Here is a 6,000-nt window from a genome sequence, read left to right on the forward strand (position 1 = left end):
TCATTGCAGTCAAATTGTTCTCTGTCTGATCTCAGTCAGCACTTCTCCTGCTCTACAGAAGCCAGGCTCTTGGACAGCCTGTTGGTTCTGAGAGGGACTTGACTGTCAGTCTCAGCCCACCAGAGGAATAGTGACAAAGCTGATGAAGGCTGCTGAGCTGCTGATGAGACAGATGCTGAGGGCGTCAGAGACCCAAACTAGTAAACACAGCTTAGAGATGCTCACATGGCTGCTGTGGAAGACGGGGAGAGTGGCACGAAGGCTGGTACTGAAAACATGCACTGACTGGTTGTCTATTAAGCCTCTTTCTAAAAGTAATGTTAAATAAATGTAATAAGACAATTTAGTTTCTTTATTAAAGAGGCTTTTACAATGAATGAGTGACCCATTTGTGTTACGTCCGTAATGATTACATATGATTATTGAACTAGAGCACATTCAAAACACATTTGACATCAACCCTGCGCAGGTCCTAAAACCTGGCACAGTGATATTGAATAATCCCTGGTATGACACAGGCAGAGGAGTGGTGTAACACAGCAATAATCCCAGGACGTGGCTCTCACCCCAGGTCACCATAGGGACCAGCTCCTAATCCAAGGTCACTTTCTCAACCAACCAGTCTGGTCATAACATAACATTATAACTATGTTACAACAGGACAATAGCTGAATACATGGGGAAATGTTCCATTAAACTGCTATTTGTGTCCTTATTTTTCTTGGATTGTAGAGTTTGTTTACAATATCAGGCTACATACACTACAAACAATTTATGATAGGCTAAATCCATTTACAGCAAGACAAGAACACATTCCCCCACAGATTGATTGTGTAAGTCAAACTGTGAAGAAATACTGGACTTGAAAGTGAGAGAGTGCCATAAAAATGCAAATCCAAGGTAATTGTAGAGAAGAAGCAAAACAAACCAGATTATTTTAATTTGGACTGAGTGAACTAATTCCTTATTGATGTTACAGAACTGACATCCCTGTGGCCTTTTACCACGTTATGTATAGTGGATGTAAGGACAGATGCAGTATTTGAGACTTTTGCTTTCAAAACATACTCTACTTTAGAATTTCATAGAACTTACTCCTTGATATAAAATTACATCTATCACTCGTTGAAAAGTTCTGTCCTTTTGAGGAGAACTAGTTTTGCTTCATTGCATTTATAATGTAGATTCTGAATAGGTAAGCAAACCAGCTCCAGCAAGACCTGTGAAGAAATAATAGGCACCACAAGTACTGAGGATCTGTCCATAGTCCTGCCCAGGCAGGGTGGTGCTGAAGGACAGCCTTGTCACTGGTTGCTGTCCATGGTCCTGTGGAGGTGCTGAAAGGACAGCTCTAAAATGAGTCTCTGTGGTCACTTGGGATGTCCTCTAATGGTCCCACAATCACAATTAAACATTTAGTTTTGTTTTGAGTGACTCAATGTGTTGTTTATTCAAGGTCAAAGTTCTGAACACACTCCTATCTTGATCCCGCTTCAGTGCATAATATCAACACGTTTATCAGATTGGATGGAGAAAATAATACAAATTGAAACATGTAAACAAATCTTTTTTATGCTGTCATGCAGTGTGTTTGCTGTATAGAGACGGAAATTGAGAGAGCTGTTATTCAATTTCAATAAGATCAAACAAGGGCCTGATATGAAACCACTCTCTCTCTCATTGTGGTAAATATCATTCTTCCCTGCCTCACAGAGAAAAATATTTTCAACCCAGACCAACTGTAAATGAGGACAATCCATTGCAATTCACTTTCTTTGATGTGTGCAACACACTAACAAGTGTGTCCTCACCCCAGCCCCTCCCCAGCTCAGTGCTAAATTGTTTCGTGACTGATCTAATCTCCAGCTCATAAATCAAATATTCATGAAAAAACAGGTCAGCAACGGCCGTTCCAATTTCTATGGACGTAGGTCTGTTTTGATAATCCCACAACGGCTACAATAATTTGATATCGAATTGACATACACATATATGAAAGGCCTCGAATGAGTCCATGTTATCATGGAAAGTCTATCCTTACAGGCTTTACAAAGTAAACTGGGTGGACAGTGAAAACCATTTAAAGCTTTTAACTAATAGTGGGTTTATAGAGATACAGACTGCTTTAGCCGGTGGTTTTATGACAGATAACCAGGCTTTGATACAGGCCCAGTAAAACCAATGCAGCGCTCTATTCCACACAAGACGAGCCCTATGGGCTGGGTCAGAGGCCCATTTAATCCCTGATGGCGTGACTTACTCTGTAATTATGTTATTGTCTCGTGGTGCCTACGATGCCACAGCTTAACACTAACACAGGGATTAATGTTAACGTTATTTGATTCTTTCATCATTATTTCCCCGTGGGAAAAGCCTGACATGCCCTCCAACCTTGACTACCTAGGTCAGCTTTCGGTAGAGTAGTTAGAGAAGAGGCTATCATCTGCATTTCACACAAAACTAAATCATTATTTTGAAGAAATGGTTCCATTTGAATCTATTTGCATTATATGCTCTAGTAGAGTAAGTTGCAAAAACGAAGACATAGGATCAAACTCTGTGAATTACTTTAAACTGGACTTCACTGACTCACAAACAGACAAAGCACTCACAAATGGCAAAAGTTTGTGCTGACATCAGCAAATGCAGTCGATGAAGGAGAGCAAACATTTTCCCTCCAAATCCTAGTAACCAATTTTGAGGGAAGGCACAAAAATATCATGACCCCACAAACATTTACCTGACATGTTTTCCTGCTGCATCATACCTGACATATCTAGCCTCTGCTGCTTTAATATTGATACTCCTCTGCTGAGGGGAAAACTCATTTTGCAGAGATGGAGGCAGGACTGTGCTCCCCAGGTGCCAAACTAAGTGAGTGTTTGACCTGTAAAATGGAATATGGCAGGCCTGGTAATTAAAAGAGCTTCTCCCCCTCACTTAGTTTGGACTACAGAGAACTATTTCCAGAACCTGACCTCTCACTCCTGACTGGAGTGGTGAGGAGGAGTCTACCAGGTCCGGAAGAGACTTCACCATACATTTTCTGGATTCAGATTCACTCAAACATAATTTGAAGCTTTGTTTTACTATTGACAGTTACAGCTGATTTGTATATCAATTTGCTCTCCTTAAATATTTTTCATCTGAAGTATTCGTTTCAGTCTCTGAATTGTTTTAACAAACTTTTCGCCGCCTGCTCTGAATACCAGGGCATAAAAACTACAATCTGTGTCCTGAATTAGCCTAGTGCGCATGTGCACCCAGCTATATCCTGTCCCAAGCTTGTTTTCCCTGGCTAAACTAGCTGAACTACGGTAGTTTTCATTGCCAAACTTCATAAATACTGTACCTTCAACTTAAAAACTAATTTGCTAGTTATAGGATCATGTAACTAAGAAAGAGACTTGAAAATGATTTATTGTTTTGTGGAATAGTCATGACTGGTTCGAGCTATCTGTTGTGTCGTAAGACAATGGTGGGGAAGGATATCGTTGTTACTTAACGTGGATCCAAGTACAGTTTTGCGATCCACCAGGATCATTGGTGTAGGGTTAGCTGACTGAGATACGTACTGAGATACAAACATCCCTCTCCCCGCTTGGCTCCATGGGATATGTAGTGATTTTGCCAACACAGCCAGATATCTACACAGTCTTGTACCCTTAACTTTTTTTACACTGACTATCTTATTTGTTGATTAAATCTGACTTTATTAATATAATGAGCAATCCAGGAATGTCATGAGTTAATTGACATGAGAAAACTAGAGAAAGTAGTAACTCTACAGAGCGCCCATGGCTATAATGAATGGCTGAATTACTTTTGGACACGAAGGGTCCACGGAGCTCCTCCACCTCACCGCTCTATGCCAGCCTGACAGAGGGAGTTGTTTAGGGTTAACTTCTAGCTCGTCTAGAAAACAGACATCTGTCACTGAGAGGACATGGAGGGCAGACAGCTTGAGTAAATAAAAGTATGTGAGGAATTGCATGAATCAGTAACACCTCAGTTAGACTGTAATTGCAAGATGGTCATACTTTCTCTCTGCCATTTTCTCCAAACCCTTAATTCAAGACAACTCTTACGAGTTAAGGTGAAGTAACTTTGCTGGCATGTGATTGCAGGCAAAGTTAAAGAGGAAAGGCTGTGGGATCCAGAGACGGACAGCAGTACTGTATGTTAAACATGACACACTGTCAGATGCAATTGTCATTGTAGCCCTCTCTGCTGAGCTCTTGTTTTTAGAAGTGGGACAAAATGATAGTACTGTCCAAGGTAACATATCCTTGCTTGATAAACACTTCATGGCGCTCCTCATCAATCAAAGCCATTCTACCGCGTATTCACTCATGTTATTCTTCTCTTCACAAAACAAATGGAAGTAGTGCTCTAACAAATGAATCCAGGCTGCAGAGGAAGGTGTGCTGTAAAATAATGAATCATACCGACGCCCACTAGATGTTACTTGTGCAATCACACTCAGACACATGCAGACGCAGACACGCGCACGCACGCACACACACACACACACACACACACACACACACACACACACACACACACACACACACACACACACACACACACACACACACACACACACACACGCCTAGATACATGTATGTTACACCATGGATGTCATTGGTAGAGGAATAGCATGAGTCCAGTGCCTTTAACTCACGGGTGACTCATACTGTATCTTGTAGGAAAGAAAGGGTACACATGCTGTTTTCCTTACAAGTGTAATTATCTTTCCCTTGAACCAGGCTACTGTGTTGTGTAGTGTAAACTAGCTGTGGGTAATGGCACGTGTGGGAGGCCTTCTGAGTGGCAAATTGAGTGAAGGCTGGTTACTGATACATAAAGAGGGTTGCAGAGCGTGAATGAGTTCCTGGTGCCTCGTCATGGTGTTTGTCCACGTTATGTCTGTGTGACTCTGATCCCCTGGCATCAGTCAGCCTCCTCTCTGTTCTGCCATTCAGACCCTCTGAGTAATGGCCTGGGTGACAAAGCCTGTCTGGGTGCCATTTGTCAGCATGTGTGGCCAGCTTCACTGACTGGAAGAAGAGTGAAGTGATGATTCATCCCAAAGTGGGGGATATTTAAGATCAGAGCTGGCAACACAACCCATGGCCTGGCCAAAGATGTGGGCAAGCCAATGTAGGGTACGTATGAAATATACTGGGAGTTTTGTAAAGTTGTTTTGTAAATTATTATTTATGCACTGACTTGTAAGGCATCTGAACCAGTCAAGTGTTACTAACACATGTCAAAGAGAACCCTTAAGAGTTCACCAGTCCACATACTTTGTAAAACATGGCATCATCTTACAACACCAATGAATTAAGAACCTTTCTTTGCCACATAACAACCTGCTATTTCTTCAGACTAGAATAGACTGAAGGATAACAAATCAAAACACTGGTGTATGTTCACTACATTCAATGACCATACTTCCACCATCATTAGTAACTACAGGCAATACAACAGCTCAGCATTAACCCTGCCATCCCTCAGAGCTAATTCAGCCATTAATAACCACAGAGGATTGTTTCTCTAATTTTTAAGTTAATGTCACTGGACTCCTCAGCAAAGTCAGGGTAACTATCAGTTCCTATCGCTAATGTTTCTAATGCCCACTGACTTTCTATCCAGTCATTAACCCATATACAAAACATTAGAATTGGTGGTGTTTCTTGGAATGAAAAGCAAGGCAAATACATACTGCAGCTACCTGGTGAGAGTAAAATGTAAGACACATGTAAGGGAGATCCTGTCCGATTATATAATATTTTTCAAAACGCAAATAGATAAGGACTATTTACTTTGACTGAAAGAGGTGCCGGTACTCAGCTCCGGTGAGCTCCTGCCCAAGTCAAGAACTGAGTATTTACCTGTTTATCATAAATCACATATGCTGGTGTTATCTACATCATTTGCACAACAGCAGGTGTCAGCTGCCAGCACAGTGTTCTGAAAGGGAGGTTTGATTCTCTT

The sequence above is a fragment of the Salvelinus alpinus genome, chromosome 1 (genome assembly GCF_045679555.1).
Source record: "Salvelinus alpinus chromosome 1, SLU_Salpinus.1, whole genome shotgun sequence".
Classification (NCBI taxonomy): domain Eukaryota; kingdom Metazoa; phylum Chordata; class Actinopteri; order Salmoniformes; family Salmonidae; genus Salvelinus; species Salvelinus alpinus.